This window comes from Manis javanica, chromosome 16 (genome assembly GCF_040802235.1).
Source record: "Manis javanica isolate MJ-LG chromosome 16, MJ_LKY, whole genome shotgun sequence".
Taxonomy (NCBI): domain Eukaryota; kingdom Metazoa; phylum Chordata; class Mammalia; order Pholidota; family Manidae; genus Manis; species Manis javanica.
The window spans coordinates 48,344,955-48,365,417 of record NC_133171.1 but is presented as its reverse complement, the minus strand read 5'-3'; the positions used below and the strand labels follow the sequence as shown (position 1 = coordinate 48,365,417).

At 35.9% G+C, this 20,463-nt stretch overlaps 1 protein-coding gene across 3 annotated transcripts in view; it reads right to left on the bottom strand.

Annotated features, from left to right (window-relative positions):
- The window catches only part of USP49 (ubiquitin specific peptidase 49), an 87,417-nt gene that overhangs the window by 48,385 nt on the left and 18,569 nt on the right, over positions 1 to 20,463 (bottom strand). For 2 of the 3 annotated variants that reach the window (XM_073224423.1, XM_073224424.1), the window contains exons 1-2: positions 15,806 to 15,842; positions 8,353 to 8,426 (exon numbers count right to left, since the gene is read on the bottom strand). The exons of the other annotated variant lie outside the window; for it this stretch is intronic. The gene's annotated coding sequence lies outside the window, so the exon portion shown is untranslated. Of the gene's footprint in view, positions 1 to 8,352; positions 8,427 to 15,805; positions 15,843 to 20,463 lie in introns of those variants that run through there. 3 annotated transcript variants of the gene reach the window in all.

The window sequence follows — 20,463 nt, the reverse complement described above, 5'->3', positions numbered from 1 at the left end:
GATCTTTTTTATTCTCTTTATATAAACTGTCAATTGATGTCTTTTATACTAGCTTCTTGTCTTTTTTTAATTGATTTGTGAAAACCTTTATGTGCTAATACAATCAGAGTACTTGCTTCCAACAAGGAAAAAAAATGACCCTCAGGTAATAGATTTAAAATTACTAAAGATTAGTTTCAAAACATAAGTCTATCTTGCCTACCAAGAAACAACATAACAGAATGAAGACAACTTTGTGTAATAGTGCATAATATGATTACAGGGCATTCAGACAATGTCAAAAAAACAAAGAAAAGAATACTGAAGACATCTCAGTATTCATAGCTCCAAGAAACCATGAAATTCACCTGCAATGTTGTTAAATTACTACTTTACCCATGCACTTCTCCCCACCTTTCCCCAGTCCTAGATATGGCACTAATAGTCACCTGACTTGAAAACTTCACATTCTCTTTAACTCCTTATGCATGTCACAGTCAAATCAGCTACCAAAACCTATGAATTTGTACTCAGAAAGGAGAGTACCACACTCATGTCTAGGCTCTTTGTTACAACAGCTTATTTAAGAGAATGGATTCAAATGTCACCAGCCCAATGGCTTCTAAAACCTAATTACCTTCCCCATCGCTACTGCTGCCCTCTCCACATTAATCTAGGCCCTTAACACTAATAATCCTGAATTACTACTGCTTTAACTGCTAGCTGACCTTGAGGCCTCCTATTTTTCTAGCTCTACTACGACCTTAAATATTATCACTGTATTAAACAAAAAAAAAAGCATTTTCATCCAGTACTGCATTCCCCTGCTTAAAAACTCACAATAGCTATCAGCCTAATATCCAATAGATAGTTGATACACATGTAGTATAAACCTTATCTTAAACCTGGTATTACCTTTTACTACATCTGTGACTTTAAATGTTTCCATATTCATTAAAATGAGGTTTAACATCTATATGCCTTACAGAGCTATGATGATTAAATGAAATAATTTATGTGATAGTGCCCAGCATATAGAAGGTGCTCAAAAAATAATAGGTGAATAACACTAACGTGAATTTTCTAACATCAATAAAACATGAAGGGATTTTTAAATTAGAGAAAAGACCAGGTGCCTAACTCAATTCTTGGTATGTTGCATGCACTCTATATGTTAAAACCTGATTTTCCAATAAAACATGGCAGATTGAAAACACTTTTAGCTCCTATCCTCTCAAAACCCCAGTAATGTCACAATAAAGTGTAAAAAAGTGCATAAATTCATCAGGACAGAAAGAATGGGAGATGACACAACAGCAGATGAAAGCTATCATCAGTATTTTGGAATCTGCAAAGTAAATGGAGGAAAGGAAAGTGTAATAGATAAGCGCATGCTAAAACTTCAATGCTGCCTACATCAGGGAGAAATAAATAAGCAAGCTGGTTAGAACTTCAGAATCTGGAAAGGCTCAAAGATTAGAGGCCCCACACGCCTCTGAAGATGGAGGTAAGGTGTGGGATGAAAAAAAAGAGAGTATCTCTCAGTTTCACCCCCATCAACCCTGAGCAGCCAAATGACTACATCTCTTCCACCTTGGCAGAAAACTGGGGTTTTATTTGAACCTTAGACATTCTGATCTTTGGTACACCAGGAATAGCTTAGAGTAGGGTGCCTGACAGGTGGCAATGGTGAATAGGCAACAGCCATTTGGTACATTCTAATTTAAAAAGCTCCTTTCATACCTTCAATGATGGTAAGGACACAATGCTCTCCAATTTAAAAAAAAAAGAGCTTCTGTTAAAGTGTATCTTAAAATAACCTTTAGAGATGATTTTTGGTCATTCACATTTTGAATGTCAGTTTCTTTTTCCATTAATATTCTAATGGTATTCCAATTGTCTGCGTTTGGAAATGGCTGAAGTTAGTGAGCGATGTGATAGACATCCAGCCCATGAGCAGGAGTCTGATGGCTGCATTAGTTAACCTTCAAGTCATTATTAAGTGACTCAATCTAATGAGCCAAGTAATCTCTTTCTGTATAAAAGTCTATTAAACAAATTACAGGGTCTTGGGAGCAACTCACCAAGCAAGGAAAATCTCATGCATGTGTGAACATTTTTCTTCAAATAATAAAAAACAATTAGAATAAATTTAACATCAGTTGGCATTTAATTCTTTTAAAGTTAAATTTCCTGATAGAAGTGGTACTAACTTTGAAAACAAAACAAGATTAAAATAACCACAACAAGGTGACTGGAGAGGCCCACCTTTAGGTTCCAGGTAAGACTGTAAAACTCCTAAACCATTTGGTGTGTTTTAATAATCAAAAATCACAAAATGTCAAATATTTCCCACTCTGTCCTCAGCACTCAGACATTGAGAAACACCAGGCAATGTTCAGTATCTACAGTGGCTATCATCAACTCTGAGATTCCCCTGAAGAGAGAGCTGTGACTAGAGCAAAGGACTCAAAGTCTGGAATAGAAACTCCATGAAGGTAGAAGTATTTTTGCTTTTATTTTATTCGTTGACTTTTTTCTAGTCCCTAGAACAGGGCTACCACATAGTAAATGCTTAATTAATACTGTCAAATAGAAGGCTATCCTGAAAGGTTTTTTTGGTCCTCCGAAAGTTTGGGACAAACAATATAAAGAACGTTCCAAATTTGGTACATATCAGTGGGGGTCATTGGCAAGGTCACATGGTGTTCCTGTTTAAAACCAAGCTGTCCTTTCTCCAGTTTTCACAGCTCCTTATACTCTAGAATACACCCTCTAGCATAATTATGAAAATGGAACAGAAGTTTCACTTCTCTAGCTTGGGAGACACAGCCCCAGTCTACAAGGATGTCACTAGAATGTCCATGGAGGAGCTGTGTGGTGGGCACTGCCACCACTCTATCCAGTCACTAGACAGGGCACTAGGACTTTCTGGCCCACACTGGGGTCATTGTGATACATCAATGTAGAAACAAACCCCAGTGCTCTCATTGCAAATCTAGAGGAAGATTTTATATTTTTGCAAATCTTAATGTCTGGATTAAGGAAGACAGCTAGATTCTCCTGTTTCTGTATTTAGCTGGTTGCACATTATGCAGCCTTTGGAAAACTCCACTGCATACTTGTAAGCAAGTAATGTTTTAATACTGTTATGACCATAGTTTTATTCATAAATCTCACAGTTTTGTTCATAAGAGTCTCAGGGGCCCTGGACAACCCTTTAAGACACTGTTGTAAAGGACATATATACTAAGAGCCATAACTCTGATGAACATTCATAAGGGATTCTCAAAAAAGGATATGGAGTTTAAAAAAAAGATGCAGAGAGAAGAAAACATCGCCAACTATATGTAGCCACACCTTACAGGAAAGCAAAGACATTTCATCAGCATACTTGTTACTTTAAATGTCACATACTCTTTGTACTTTACTGTATTTCAACAGGAAATGAAGTGCTGCTATTTGAAAAAAAGAAAAGCCAGTGCTTCCATATGACAAGACAGATCCCAGAACAAAAACCACATACTATAACTCCTTCCAGTTCCTATATAAATGTCGACTGTTAATGTACATTTACTCTTTAGACCATCATTTATAAGTGACATTCTAATTATAGGACCTATAAGTCACCTTTCTCTGGCTTTTTCTTCTCATACACAACCTTCTGCTGACTGTCATTCAAATATTACTTAACAGGACAAAAGAACAATTTCCAATTACCAATCAGTTCCAAACTGTTGCACAGTTCAACCTTCCTGTCTGTATCCTTCTACCAATAGCAGCTAAATGGAAATCTACAAATCAACTCACTCTAATCCCTTCTAAACATGTACATACTGTTCCTTAAGTTCAGGAGGTTTTTGTCTACTACAAATGATACACAATAAACCAAGACAGATGTATTCATTTAAATAAGGTCAAGAAAAAAAATTATTTATGAATAATCATCTCTCATCATTTTTCCCAGACTTAAGACATGTGATTTTAAATTTTTCTTCCCACAGCAAGCAGAAATACATTAACTATGGTGACTTTTTTCAGGAGATATTTGGCTATTGTCATATTTAAATTCACACCCACCTTAGCAAACCTTATAAGCATTTATTAACTAGGCCACACCCCCTGGCCAATATCATAGGCTCTGGACTACAAGATCTAGGTTTGAATCCTAAAGCTGCCACTTGCAATGTGACTTTGGGCAAGTTATCTGCGACTCACTTTTCTCATCTTTTAAAATGAAAGATAATAACAGTATCTGCATCATAAGTGGATGACAGGATTAAATGATGATAACGAATAAATGAGTAAAGCACTTAAAACAGTGCCTGACACATAATAAATACTCAGCATAATTAAATTCTGTTTTTATAAGTTGTATCTAAAACAGTCATAGCAGATAGAATAGTTCATAATAATCTAGTAGAGCCTCAGAATATAGGAGGAAAATATTATAAAGAGATGACCTCACATGATCATCTCCATAGATGCTGAAAGAGCATTCGACAAAATGTAACATCCATTCATGATAAAAACTCTCAACAAAATGTGTATAGAGGGCAAGTACCTCAACATAATAAAGGCCATATATGACAAACCCACAGCCAATATCATACTTAACAGTGAGAAGCTGAAAGCTTATCCTTTAAGATCGGGAACAAGATAAGGATGCCCACTCTCCCCACTTTTATTCAACATAGTACTGGAGGTCCCAGCCACGGCAATCAGACAACACAAAGAAATAAAAGGCATCCAGATTGGTAAACAAGAAGTTAAACTGTCACTATTTGCAGATGACATGACATTGTACATAAAAAATACTAAAGAATCCATTCCAAAACTACTAGATCTAATACCTGAATTCAGCAAAGTTGCAGGATACAAAATTAATACACAGAAATCTGTTGCATTCTGATACACTAATGATGAACTAGCAGAAACAGAAATCAGGAAAACAATTCCATTCAAAATTGCATCAAAAAGAATAAAATATCTAGGAATAAACCTAACCAAGGAAGTGAAAGATCTATACCCTGAAAACTACAAGACACTCATGAGAGAAATTAAAGAAGATACCAATAAATGGAAACACATCCCATGCTCATGGGTAGGAAGAATTAATATTGTCAAAATGGCCATCCTGCCTAAAGCAATCATAGATTCATTGCAATCCCTATCAAAATACCAACAGCATTCTTCAACGAACTAGAGCAAATAGTTCTAAAATTCATATGGAACCACAAGAGACCCTGAATAGCCAAAGCAATCCTGAGAAGGAAGAATAAAGCTGGGGGGATTACGCTCCCTGACTTCAAGCTCTACTACAAAGCCACAGTAATCAAGACAATTTGGTACTGGCACAAGAACAGACCCATAGACCAATGGGACAGACTAGAGAGCCCAGATATAAACCCAAGCATATATGGTCAATTAATATATGATAAAGGAGCCATGGACATACAATGGGGAAATGACAGCCTCTTCAACAACTGGGGTTGGCAAAACTGGACAGCTACATGCAAGAGAATGAAACTGGATTATTGTCTAACCCCATATACAAAAGTAAACTCAAATGGATCAAAGACCTGAATGTAAGTCATGAAACCATAAAACTCTTAGAAAAAAACATAGGCAAAAATCTCTTGAATATAAAACATGAGCAACTTTTTCCTGAATGTATCTCCTGGGAAAGGGAAACAAAAGCAAAAATGAACAAATGGGACTACATCAAGCTAAAAAGCTTCTGTACAGCAAAGGACACCATCAGCTGAACATCCTACAGTATGGGAGAATATATTTGTAAACAACATATCCGACAAGGAGTTAACATCCAAAATATATAAAGAACTTACATGCCTCAATATCCAAAAAGCAAATAACCTGATTAAAAAATAGGCAGAGGATATGAACAGACACTTCTCCAAAGAAGAAATTCAAATGGCCAACAGGCACATGAGAAGATGCTCCACATCACTAATTATCAGGGAAATACAACTTAAAACCACAATGGGATATCACTTCACACCAGTTAGGATGGCCAGCATCAAAAAGACTAGGAACAACAAATGCTGGTGAGGATGCAGAGAAAGGGGAACCCTCCTACACTGCTGGTGGGAATGTAAACTAGTTCAACCATTGTGGAAATCAATATGGAGGTTCCTCAAAAAACTAAAAATAGAAATACCATTTGACCTGGGAATTACCCTCCTAGGAATTTACCCAAAGAAAACAAGTTCTCAGATTCAAAAAGACAGGTGTAAAAAAAAAAAAAAAAAAAAAAGACAGGTGCACCCCTATGCTTATTACAATAGCCAAGATATGGAAGCAACTTAAGTGTCCATCAGTAAAAGAATGGATAAAAAAGATGTGGTACATACACACAATGCAATACTATTCAGCCATAAGAAAGAAACAAATCCTACCATTTGCAACAACATGGATGGAGCTAGAGGGTATTATGCTCAGTGAAATAAGTCAGGCAAAGAAAGACAAATACCAAATGATTTCCCTCATTTGTGGAGTATAACAACAAAGTAAAACTGAAGGAATGAAACAGCAGCAGACTCACAAACTCCAAGAGTGCAGCACAGAGAAGACAAGCAGCGACTCTGTGGCATCTTACAATACTGACTGACAGTGACTGCAATGGGGTATGGGGGGTCTCAATAATATGGGTGAATGTAGTCACCACATTGTTTTTCATGTGAAACCTTCGTAAGAGTGTATATCAACAATACCTTAACAAAAAAAAAGAGAGATGACCTTTAATGTCCTTTCTTCTTAAAATAGGTAATGGTCTGTACCACCTAAGTGCTGACAAGTCATGGAAAGGACATAAAAGACATTTTCAAAATTATTAGGATTCTGTGAAACAAGAAACTCAAGAAGATTTGTCCTTCAAAGTAGACTGAAGGACTCTTTTAACAAAAAATTTGACATACCTATCTAGAAACAAGAGAATTGTGCATCCTGCTTTGACATAGATACTCTTATGGGTAAGATGAAATTATCATAGCCTGAACATAGTTGTTCATTCATTCATATCTGTAAGTATCATATACACCATACCACAGGTAGAAGAGTTGAAGGTATATAACCATTCTCACACATAATCTAGCAGCATACTCTGAGAGAAATGAAGTTTGAAGCCAAAAGGAAAACTTTCATGAAAAAATTTAAAAACCCTTCTACCAGGGTTTACCTTATCTGAGATGGTTTAACTCTTGAAGTATATCAGGAAAAGATTCAACTATGGAGAGGTGGTACATAAAAATGCCAACTGGATATATATGAGAATTACAGCTAACTTTGACTAAATACCTACTATGTTCAGGCATTATTCTAAGTTTTCTTATAAGAACTAATTAATCCTTAACATCACTATGAGATAGATATTTTATTCTCCCACTTATACCCAAGGAATTGATGCACAGAGAAATTAACTTGCCCAAATGTCAAGTTAATAGTGGCTAGTCAAAAACTGTCTGGTTCCTACTCTCACATTTTTAGCCACTAGGCAAAGAAGGTTGCACAAATACATATCATATACTTATATACTCTGGGAGGGAGCTAAGATACAGGTAGGGGGTTCTGGTTATCTCTAATGTTTGAATTATTGATAATAAGACTGTATAGAATAGCATAATTAAAAATTTTCATATCTCATAAATGGAGTCACATCTTTTATTGGGCTTTCTGTGGAACTCTTATTTGATTACCACTTGGCACACAACCTACACTTGCCTAAATGAATGGGATTCCCCACTAAGCCTAACATCACAGCAAATGGCAGTGTTCGGAAAGTGAGAAGAGGTGGTTAATACTCTTGACAGGTCATGACAGACACCATTTCTATCCAACTACCAGGAATCTTCCAGATCCACCCTCAACTTCTTTTAGTATGGTGGCTACTCTCCAGGTCCCATCTTCATCTTCATATATGGCTGTGTCCTCTTTTAGCTCAAGTTAATTCATACTACTGAACAATTCATAATGGTAAGAAGGAAGAAGGTGGTGAAAGGTTATAATGGGAATAAGACACAGCTAGTGACTTGGGGACACAGCTAGTGTCCTAGCTTGGAGAAGCTAGGACAGCTTGGAGAATACAGTCAATGATTCTGTAACATCTTTTTATGTTGATAGATAGTAACTGCCCTGAAGGGGGTGAGGATTTAATAATATGGGTAACTGTTGAACCACTGTGTTGTACATCTGAAACCAATATAAGATTGTATATCAACGACACTTTAAAAAAAAAGACAAAGTTAGTGCCTGATCACATACTAAGAGCACAGCAACCTATGGCAGATTGGCCATACATAAGACCATGATGAATGGTTTTCATTAATAACTTTTTATCATAGCTTTATTTCTTACCCATTAAACAAGTTTTTTCTATCTTCTTCCATATTATTCCACAATCATTGGTTAGGTTTCCTCTTCTCTATTACCTATGGGGGGAAACAATCTGTAAGGTTGAGCTAATATATGGCAAGACAAAAGCAATTTCATGAATCTTCTTTATAAATTCAAAAAAGGATCAGCATGTTACAATGCAGTTTAGTGAACTCCCTACAGTCCTCATAATTCATGTAAAACAGTGAAAAAAGCTGTGACTTTTTTTTCAGCTAAGGGCAATCAACAATTCAGTTCCTTGTGAACAGACTGACCCATAAATGGAACATATAAAGTTTACTTCCTGAAAAATGCACTTCTACATTTGTTTTAGGGTTTAAAAACTTACACACTGTCTTTGCTTATAACCTGAAACTGTCACAAAAATCAAAAACATATTCATGGTAACAAAAATACTCAAATATTAAAAGCTAAAGTTATTTTTGTGTAAGTGAAATTTACATTGAAAGATGCCAGGAGGTGACTCCTTCATGTTAGGTGGGATCATGACTTTTGGGCAAGCAGCATGGTTCTTTAAAAGCAACATACATTCTATACACAGGACTTTATGTTAATCAAAGATGTCTGGAATGTAGAACTGGACAAATTACATGTATAATAATTTTTTAGGTTTCTGACACTTTATTCAGGAAGCAGGACTCAATTAGCTTGAGATTAGTAAACTGTCAGCCGCCACGTAACAAGATCAAAGTTCTCTATTTTGTTATCTTAATAACTAACACAAGCATTCCCCTTAAAAGGAACATTCTTTGTGAAAATATGTTCCCCCAATATGGGTCCCCCACCTCTCATGTCCTCCAGTCCCCTTGGGGTGGAAGGTTCCCTGCAGAATCGCTGTTGACATCCCAAAATGGTTGTCAAGAAAAAGAAATTGTTTGCTCTTCATTAAACAAGAGGAGGAATTTATTATTTTACCTTTGAAAAGAACAGGGAGAATCATGAGGAGACAGAAAGGACGAGAAGAAAAGAAGAGTTAGTATAGAGAAGCAAAGCTGGGACTAGGTAGGGGTGAAGTTCTCAGGTCAAGGAAGGTCTGAAAACATTTTAAGAATGGGGATGCCTTACTAGGGAAGCTGCATTAATGCAATGTAAGGCTCACCCCACTTCTATTTTGCCTTCTTTATTCAGTTAGGTGTACTAGACCCAAAAATACTTTGTGCTAACAGGACCTTTCTGAAAATCAGAGGAAGAGCCAAGTGCATGCTGGAGGCACAAGGCAAGAAAGTAAGGGCCCAGGAGGCAAAAGCCACTGCAAGATGATATAAGCCACAAATACTTTTAGGAAGAGCTTACAGATTCCGAATGGTCTAGGCTGGAGGTTTGAGGCAAATTTGTCCAGAAAGCTAAGCTGACATTGTATGGATAGGAGTTTTATATCCATAAAATTTTCCTCTTTGCTATCCAAATAACACTATTTTAAATATAAGAACACAGAAAGATTAAAAGTTAACTTAATTACACTTAAATCCAAGTTATCTGAATTAATGTTGGATGCTCCCCAAAAGCTGACTACAATAATCAGTTTTATATGAAATAAAACCTAGATATGTTACTACATAGAGTTGAGGCTTCAAAGCCCTATGAAACAGCTATTAATTTGAAGAGTAATGACTTCAATAATTATGATGGTGATCTTCAAAACAGGGAAATTTTAAGTCATCTTAATTCTGAAAACTATCAATAAAACTCTACACATTCAAATACATTCCCACTTACATCATTTAAACTACTGCAATATACCATTTTTTTTGCAAAATAAATGTATCTACACATATTCCAGAACTTTTTTGTTGTTGTTATCATTAATATAAAATCACATGAGCAATATTGTGGTTACTAGATTCCCCCCATTATCAAGTCCCCACCACATACCCCATTACAGTCACTGTCCATCAGGGTAGTAAGATGCTATAGAGTCACTACTTGTCTTCTCTGTGCTATACTGCCTTCCCCGTGCCCACCCACCCCATGTTAGGTGTGTGCAATATACTTTTGAATGGAGGGGAGTGGAATAACAGATATATAAAACAAATCACTACAAGCAGGAACAAACTAAAAGTGTGGATGACATTCATTTAAATGGTCATTTAATAAAGTTTATATATTTAAAATATTGTTTATATATTATATATATATAAATATTTAAATATATTATACACATTTAATAATATTTTCAAAAGTTTAAAAAGTTGACCAAGAGAATACTAATACATTTAAATCAGAAAACAATTCAACCAAGATTATACCTTTCCAACAAGGTCAGTCATGTGGCACACTCCAACAAACAATCATTTGTTATTCTAAACTGTATTTTGTAACTGCGTTCCCTTGTAAGTTCCTGGAGAACAGCAACAACATCTTGTCTTATTTAGTGAACATCAGTGATACCTAAAAAAGTTCCTCTTCCTTACTAGGTGCTCAGTAAATATTGATAAAAGAATAAGAGGCTGGCTATTAAACAAAGAAAAAATTCAAGTCCATGTGTTATTGCCATTCACATTCTAAGGCACTAACGCTGTAGGCTTATTTCCTACCACCCATTCACTCTGGAATTTTACTATCAAGGATGCCTTGCTGGATTTAAGTGTCTTCCTTGACACAGTCACATTTTTAGCCTATTCCAATCTGTAAGCTCATGTAGGAAAGTATCTGATAACAAAAAGTCTCAGGTATACAGATAATCAGAAGATTCATGCATGAATGCATGCATGCAACATGTGCTTTCACACATACCTCTCAGCTGCCTCAGGATAGCCCTGAGAGCAGAAAAGGTAGGTATGATAACCTAGGAAGTTCCTTCTAATGCTGATTGTTCTGGAGTAGAAACAATGTTCTCATTGTCACTGCCAAAGAACCAGTGGCTCAGAACCTGAGTTAGATGCTTTCTCTATAGTTGGATAGAAAGTCTACAAAATAACATACTTTTAGGTTGATGTCATAAGTAATTACTTTAACCATAAATGATCAGTCATAGCTAATCAAAGTAAAAACAGCCAAAAGCTTTGGAAGATACAAAGGCAGAAGACACTCCTTCAACTAAATAAGGAAAAAATTTTCATGCATCCAAAACTAAATAAAGAAACCTCATGTAAATTTTTAAGAAGATCACAATTAAATCTCTGTTGGTCACTAAGTTAGGAAGCCCATTGTAGAGTGGTGGGAAGAGAGCTGGACTAGGTTCAGGAGGCCTGGGTTTCAGTTCACACTCTCCCACTAAGGTGGCATGCAGTCTACAGTCCCACTAAAATTTAAATTCCAAAATTTTGCAGATATCACATAAAGTAAATAATAATGCAAAAAGAAACATGTTACATTTCTGTGCACAGCATGGACAGCATGAACAAAAGTTTCAAGATCTGCTGACTTTACTGTTCAAAGATTCTAAGTTCTTAGTTTGCCATTGGTTTTATTCACTAACAGCTCTGAATAATGGCATTAAGTTCAACTTTAGGATCTCTGCACAGAAACTGAAAAACAGATTTATGATTTTATGTGAAATACAAAGGGTGCTAGGATTGCATTTACATACTCTGACTCATCTGGGTGGTAAATCTAAGTTCACTTACCAAATGAATTGAGCTGTTTATATAAATATAAGCTGTTTATTAAAATGCTTTTTCACCATTAGACAGAAATGTGGTCCATGGGTTTATGAAGCTCTGATATACACTATACATGAAATGACAACCTAGACTGTGAGCTTCCTGAGGACCAAGACTGTTTCTCCTTCATTTTTGTGTCCTGTTGACTTAACGTATGCTGTTGGTTGAATGAATCACTGATAGAGAGGACCTCCCTCTTTTGCATTTATCTCAGATTTTACTTCTTAGGCAATGTGTATTCTAACATTTATAAAGTATTTTCAGTTGAAAACTTCACACAGCAGTTACCACTGTAAACTGCAATTTTATCACCTCTCTACACGTACACTTTTGTATTAGAACAAAACATTTCATATTGTAAGTTGGTCATGAGATGGTGGTAGTACAGCATGGTGAATATAGTTAATAATTCTGTAACATCTTACCACATTGATAGATGGTAACCGCACTGGAGGGGGTGAAGATTTAATAATATGGGTAACTGTTGAATCACTGTGTTGTATATTTGAAACCAACATAAGATTGTATATCAAAGATACTTTAATAAAAAAGCATTTCAGATTGTTGTAGCCTTCTTAAATAAGAACAATTGGGGATCAATATGATGATGTATAAAAGATCCAGAGGCTCAGACTGAAAGGTGGTCAAGCCCCACATTAGGAATCTTCTTCCCTAAATGCCTGTGTGATAGTTAGAACCAAAATGATTTTAGGAATGCATCTGCCTCATTGATTAATTTCCACATCTAATAAGATACAAGATGGGTCTGTTAATTTATAAGGGACGTAAGACCATGGGAGAGTGAAAAAGCGTTAGATTTAGAATCAGAAGGCTTGGGTTTAAGGTTATCCACTTACTAGCAGTGTGACCTCAGACAACTCACTAATGTCTTGGGACCTCTACATCCCTCACTTGGACATGGATATCACGTCAGCTCTACTCCCTTCCAAGCATGCAATGAAGATCAAGTAAGAAAATGTCTGTGTGAGTGCACTATAAACTGACAAGAGCTGCACATGGGTTAGCTTTTCTTTCCTTGCTACCAAAAACAAGCAAAGACTTCAGATCATTATTCTGGTAAGAAGAGACACTGATATTTGAATATTCCAGGGGCTTGAGGGGCATGTTAGGATAAAAGAGCCTAATCATTCAGGTAGAGCTTAAGAATCCTAAAATGTGTTTGATATCTGGGTCTTTACTTTAGTTAAGTAATACCCTGGTCTTAACTAACAGCTTAATAAGAAATAAAGGGCATAAGCTCTTAGCCAGAGTGGGAATTCCTTCTCACCAAAACCTAAAATAACCTAAAAGCAATAGCATAATATTTGCATTCTCCCCAGTCACCAAGATAAATATATGCAAACAAAAACAATACCAAATCCCATTTACTTTGTAGGAACAGCAATGCCAGCCACAAAAATGAGCACACATCAGAGCTGCTATTTCATCATTGTGCTTATATCTAATCCTGCTTTTAATATTCCCCACATATCATAAATATTATGAATTGGTTGAGTTCAGTCTGCCAGCAAACATTCAAACCATTTTAAAGTATTAATTCTGTCATTACCAAGCACATTTTATAAATATTATACAACAATTTTGTCAGCACAGAGTAATAATTTTAATGGAAAGAGGACATTTATAAACAATTACACTCCTACTAGATACCATGTTGTGTGAGGTGTTTTCACATATATTTGTTCAATTAATTTCATAATGAGATTAAGAATCAGCAGCATTTCACAGATGAAGAAAGGATATTAATTCCCAGTAGGACCCATCTCCTAGCTCCTAGCCTCAGTTTCCTCACCTATCTCACATAGTTGTTGGAGAGTTATGATGTGGAAAGTGCTTGGAGGAGTCAATGGCTTAATAATATTACCTATTTTTCTTGTATTATCTTGTATAAAAAAATATACGTGTAAAAAAATTGAAGGCCTTTCATTATTGAGCTGTTTTTGTTTTCAGGTTTACAATTTAAACACAATAAAGAAAACCCAAATCCTAACTTTCGTGATAATAGTTGGGTTAACTGGATAACCTAGGGTGGGGCATAAGGGAAGATCAAACAGAGAACTTTACACTTACAGGATGGTTACCCCAGCTTTTGTTTTACTACCCTTTAAAATAAACATGTGTTCTAAAGTGTATTTCACATATGACACATTTCACAATAAAAAATAAAAGTTAATATATTTCTGAAGTATGATGATGAGAAAGCATTGTTTAACCTCAGACGCAGGGGAGAGAAAAAACAATGCTCTATCATTCTGAGTGTTCTAGGTTACTGCAGATTATGTACGCAACAGCTTGGCTCAGTCATTGAAAAATTTCCATTGGATTCCACTCAACCCTAAGAGACATTATTTTTCTTTGTAGGTCAGTTGTTATAAAGGGTCTCACTGATTCACTGGGAACACCTCTTTATGACTGTGAAATCTGGAGGTTGTAAGGAAGCTCTGAGGGCTTCTCTTCCAACATGTTTACTTTCCAAGTAAGGGAACATTAGACACCTTAGCTTCCAGACAACAGGATTTCCCCACTCTGTTCCCAGCTGTTACTGCTAGTCACCAATGTGACACAAAGGAAGGGGCAGAGCCCACTCTTTCAAATGCCTCACAATAGCGACTACAGAAAAGGTAAATTTATACCAAACCATCAGGAATCTGTTAAAGACCTAATATGTCCCCCAAAGGATATTACTGAGGAGTCCAGAACTCAGTCAAAGAAGGCACTCTGAAAATATGTGTATAAGTGGGTTTATTCAAAAGTATAAAGCAGGGTTTCTGTTCCCAGGATTTCACATACAAATAAAAATAACCAAAGAATTCTATGTCAGCATATAATGAGTTTGGTGATGTTCTGGGGCCAAATTGTACAAAGTTCAAAATATAGAAGGGAAGGGGAAGTAAGGCAAAAGATTTATGTAGCATGGAGTAAAAGGGAGAAGGGGTCTTAGAAGACTTGAGAATTGAAATGTTAAACATCAGTAAAGAAAGCATGCTAGGATTTCTCCAAAGAAATCTGATGACATTTTTTTCAACACCTGTTTCCTAAACAGGTATTCCAATTTGTTCTAAATAATTTTACCTGCTGTAATTATACTCAGGAAAGAGTTTCCACCCTCCCCCTCAAAGAACTTTTGATATCCACTGAGAAGGGAATAGTAGGCAGGAAAAAAAAACCTCTTAAACGCTAAATATAAATTCTTCAAAGCAGAAACATCTTTAAACAGTGAGTCACAAATTTTCTCAAGTTTTAAAGTTCGCCAAAATAAAACTACACCCCAAATAATAACAGGAAGAAAAATATAAAAAAGAACAAAATTCTGTAACTGCAACTTAAAGCCTATACAAAATTAACATTTGGGTAACATAAGCAAAGGGTAAAGGGTTCTTGTCTTCAGTTACTTTAATGAGATACAATAGGACCATACTTGTAATGAAAAGAACACAGAAGAGACTCGGTTCTATTTCAGATAGATAAGTGAATATAAGTAACCCACTTTTGCTCACTGGTCTCAGTTTCCTCATCTGTAAAGGAACATAATGGTCGAAATTTCTATTATTCTCTCTGTAAACTTCCCAAAGCCATTCAGATGTCATTCTCTTATAGCAAGTTATATGTAGGGGTTAATCTATGAGTAGCAAAAAGATAAAATGAATTTGTTATATACAATTCTGCTACTGTAGCAAAAATTTGCAATTGCCACAAGCTATTCACCTAGGAAGTCTTATACTGAAACAGGGCATCAAAGAGATAAGCCTGGATTTTCAGTGAAAGATGATGTGTTGAACACCTGCACTTACCTCTCTCCTCCCTCTGTAACTCCATTAAAATGGCAGTAAATCTGCAAGTCAGGAATAAGAAACAATTACAACAAAGTTTCTGGAACCTGATAAGCAGCTGGATAAGTTACTGGATTTAGCAGGGCAAAGAAAGTAAAAACTAAGAGCATGTTAAGAGGAAGCCCAGAGGAAAATGAACTGTGCCAGGATATAGCAGAAAATCTCAGAACATACCTGAAAGTGGAGATAGCATGGAGGGCTTTAAAAAGAATAGGGTAGCAACAACATGGATGGAGCTAGAGGGTATTATGCTCAGTGAAATAAGCCAAGTGGAGAAAGACAAGTATCAAATGATTTCACTCATATGTGGAATATAAGAACAAAAGAAAACTGAAGGAACAAAACAGCAGCAGAAGCACAGAACCCAAGAATGGACTAACAGTTACCAAAGGGAAAGGGACTGGGGAGGACAGGTGGGAAGGGAGGGATAAGGACGGGAAAAAAGAAAGAGGGCATTACAATTAACATGTATAGTGTGTGTGGGGCACAGGGAAGGCTGCGCAACACAGAGAAGACAAGTAGTGATTTTACAGCATCTTACTATGTTGATGGACAGTGACTATGAATGGGTAGGTGGGAGGGACTTGGTGAGGGGGGGAGCCCAGTGAACATAATGTCCTTCATGTAATTGTAGATTAATGATACCAAAATAAAATTTAAAAAAAAAAGAATAAGGTAAGAGTTCTACTGCAAAATTCCCACCCTGACCCCAAGAAGGCCAGAGATCAGAGAATGGGAAGTTTATTATCTGGAAATCAGAAAGACTCTGAACTTAAGCATAAATAGGGGCAGGCCTACTAGTCTAAAAAGATTGTGAGTGAGGGAAAGTTGATACTCTGAAAGGTAGATATCCCAGCTCTTTCCCTAAATGCTGCAGCCAGGTATATAAGTCAATGATTGGGGCATACTCTCTGGGGAAGAACATAGCCAAGAGAAAAGCACCTACAAATACTGACTGCTAGAGGTGACCCCCCCCAAAAAAGTTGGGTCCCTGGTATAATGAAGACCAACAATTAACTTTTGGAAGTCCCCACTCCAGCAAACCCAGCTTTCAGTTTTTCAGTGGCTGGTTATGGAATAAGAGTAAGACAGCAAAGGCTATACATTTAAGGAAATCTCCTAAATGAAAAATCAAAACAAATGATTAAGTAAAGATATTTTAAAGAAACAGAGATGTTGTGGGAGGTTGAAAAACAAATTAACTCTAATTAACATACGCAAAGAGGAGCTATTCCATCCACAAAACAAAAACAGAAGACTATTAAAAAGCAACATTCAGAGAAAAAGACTCTTGAAAATTAAAACATATCAGAAACATAAAACTAATTAGAAGCATCTGAAGATGGAAGTTCAAGACATCTCCCAGAAAGCAGAACAAAGAGACAAAAAATTGAGAAATAGAAGAGATGGGAAAATCAAAACACTCATCAATGCATACATTCCAAACACAAATAATAAAAGTTCCAGAGAGAAAGACTAGGGAAACTAGGGGCAAGGGGAGAAGGAGGTTGGTTAGAACTTAAGAATTCAAGAAAATCTCCCCAAACTGGAAAATCTGTCTCCAAACTGAAAAGGCCTTTGGTGTGCCCACTAAAACAAGGCCCATGGTAAAGCAGACTATCATAAAACTTCAGAACATTGGAGACAAAGATAAATAAGATCCTAAAAGCAACCAAGAAAGGGAAAAAATCAGCATCAGAATACCATCAGATTTTCCATTAGCAACAACAGAAGATAGAAACTAAAAGAGTAATACCTGTTAAACTCAGAGAAAATATTATCCAATTTAGAATTTTATACCCAAGAAAAGTATAAAGCAAGTATGAAAGAAAATGAAGACATTTTCATACATGCAGGTTCTCAAACAAATTTACATCCCACACATCTTTTTCTTATGAACCTACTAGAGGAATTGCTTAATTAAAGAGTAAAAATGAAGGAGAAAGATATGGGGTCCAGGAAACAGGAGGTCCCAACATAGAAAGGTGAAGGAAATTCCTAGGTTAAGTAAGAAGGTAGATCTAAGGATGACAGATGTGCAGGTCTAGAGAAGAGCCTATACAAACTTAAAAATAGCAGTATGTAAGCATATTATTTAACAACTAGAAGAGTAGAAAATCAAGGTCCCTGAAAAGGCAGAATGTTGAGGAGAGGAAAAGTAAGTATTGTTTTTTTCTACTATCTACAGTTTTAACATTGCTAAATATTAAATTTAAAAAGATTCTTGAAAAGGTTAAAAAGAATATCTTAAAATCACATCTAAAAACATAATTTTCCAAGCAAGATTTCTGCGGGGGAAAAAGCAATTTTCAAGGCACACCAAAATCAAAGTATTTGAAAACTCTATACCTTAGCATACAGTGTGACTCTGTTTGAGAAAAATTAAGAACAGGAAAGGTTTTGCTGATAAATGGGACTCTAAGGTCACAACCACAAAACCAGAAGAGAGTGAGAAAGGAAAATTTTTAACATATTATGGTATTTTTGGGAAAAGATCATGGTTTATGGTTTCATCAATCACTTCACAAATTAGAATTCCACTTAGTCAAGCAGATGCTAAACCAAAGTCAAAATAGTAACTTGATTGCCTCACATTTGGGTCAGAAATGAAAACACTTAAAAACTGTATTGTTTCCTCAGGAAAGGAAAGTTCAAATAGTGTGAATTTGTTGGAACAAGTCAAGGAGCATTTTGTGTCAAGAGTCACTTATCCTTCCCTGAAGACTGAAACAAATACTGGGATTCATGTGCAAATCTGAAATAACTGTATCCCAATTTTCTCTAAGATCCTAAGAAGTGGCCCCTCAATTAGGAAACATGCTTTTCTCTCTTCTCAAATATTTTAAAATTTAAAATATATTTTCTATTTCCCTTTCATGCAAAAATGAGGAGTATAATATGGTATTTATTCATCATATTTAATATCATCTACTTATATTCAAGGAGTGTTAAGATCATAATTATTCAAGAGTCGGGCTCTTCAAGGACAGACAAGTAGAGAAGCTGTTGCCTATTACTCAGTTTTCTGACATCTAGGGAGACTGTACAGGGGAAATAACTGGATCTGATATTTTTTAAATAATATTCTATCGATTTCTGACCAGGGGAGATTTTTTTAAACCAATCTGATGAAGTACTTTCCCCCCATATCTATTCTGGTAAAAACACTTGCTCTCACAGCAGCATAAATGCAGACAATGAGGACAGATGAGCAGGTGTTTTAACGGTGGCCTTCTCTACAGCTTTCAAGTTGAATGCTTAAAAAAGTCTCTTGGAATAGGGAATGAAACAATACTTGAATCATCTGCATAAAGTACGATGTTCTGCTCTTTTTGAAGTTTGAGAAAATACATTAATACCTTACAAAATACAATGCTTAAACAAAAGTTCCTCCAGCTTTAAGAAAAACACAAAACACTGTTCAGATCTACTCTCTTAGCAATGCAGAAAGAGAAGAGATCGTTAAAGTCCTCACCACAAGGGGAAAAAAAAAGATTTGTAACTAAGAACGGTGACAGACATTAACTAGACTTACTGTGATCATTTCACAATATAGGCAAATATCAAATCATATTATACACCTGAAACTAATACAATGTTATATATCAATTATTCCTCAATACAAATTTTAAAAAATACTATGTTCATTCTTTCATGCTTATTTCACAGAAGGGAAACAAATAACTAGAGTATAAGGAAATGTTCAAACTCACTAGTAATGAGAAAATACAAATTACAATGAAACATTACTAAATAGAAAAAATTAGAACTGTTTTCAATAGCAAATGTTGGGGAGGGTGGGAATGCAATGCCTGTGAGGTATAAAATGGTGGTACACCATGCAGCAGCCTGACAGTACTTGTGCTACAATGCCACTCCTGAGTCTGTATCACAAAGAAATCCTCAAACATGTCCATAATGACACATACAAGACTGTTACTGGTAGCACTGTTTATGGTAGCCTAGGCATCCATCACTATGGGAATAGATGCACAGAATACCAAGCTGCAGTTAGAAGCAATTAAGCTATGTGTACATCCAAATACATATACAGTTCTTAAAACATAGTGTTGAATAAAAAAAGTAAAAACCAGAGAAAGGTTTACAGCATTTTTTACAGGAAGAATTCTTTTTTTTAAAATTTTTTTATTGAGGTATTATTGATATACACTCTAATGAAGGTTTCACATGAAAAAACAATGTGGTTACTACATTTACCCATATTACCAAGTGCCCCCCATGCCCTAGTGCAGTCACTGTCCATCAGTGTAGTAAGATGCCACAGATTCACTGTTTGCCTTCTCTGTGCTACACTGTTTTCCCAGTGACCCCCCACACCATGTGTGCTAAACATAATACCCTCAATCCCCATCTCCCTCCCTCCTGATCTGCCCTCCCACACCCCTCCCCTTTGGTAACCACTAGTCCCTTCTTGGAGTCTGTGAGTCTGCTGCTATTTTGTTCAACAAGAATTCTATAGTCAAATTCTACAACAGTGTGGTATAATGAACAATTTATGAATTAAAAAATATGTATGCAAAAAAAACCACTAAGTATTTTAGAAAGATGCATATAGAATCAAGGACATATATCAAACATAATAGAGAGGGTACTTGTGG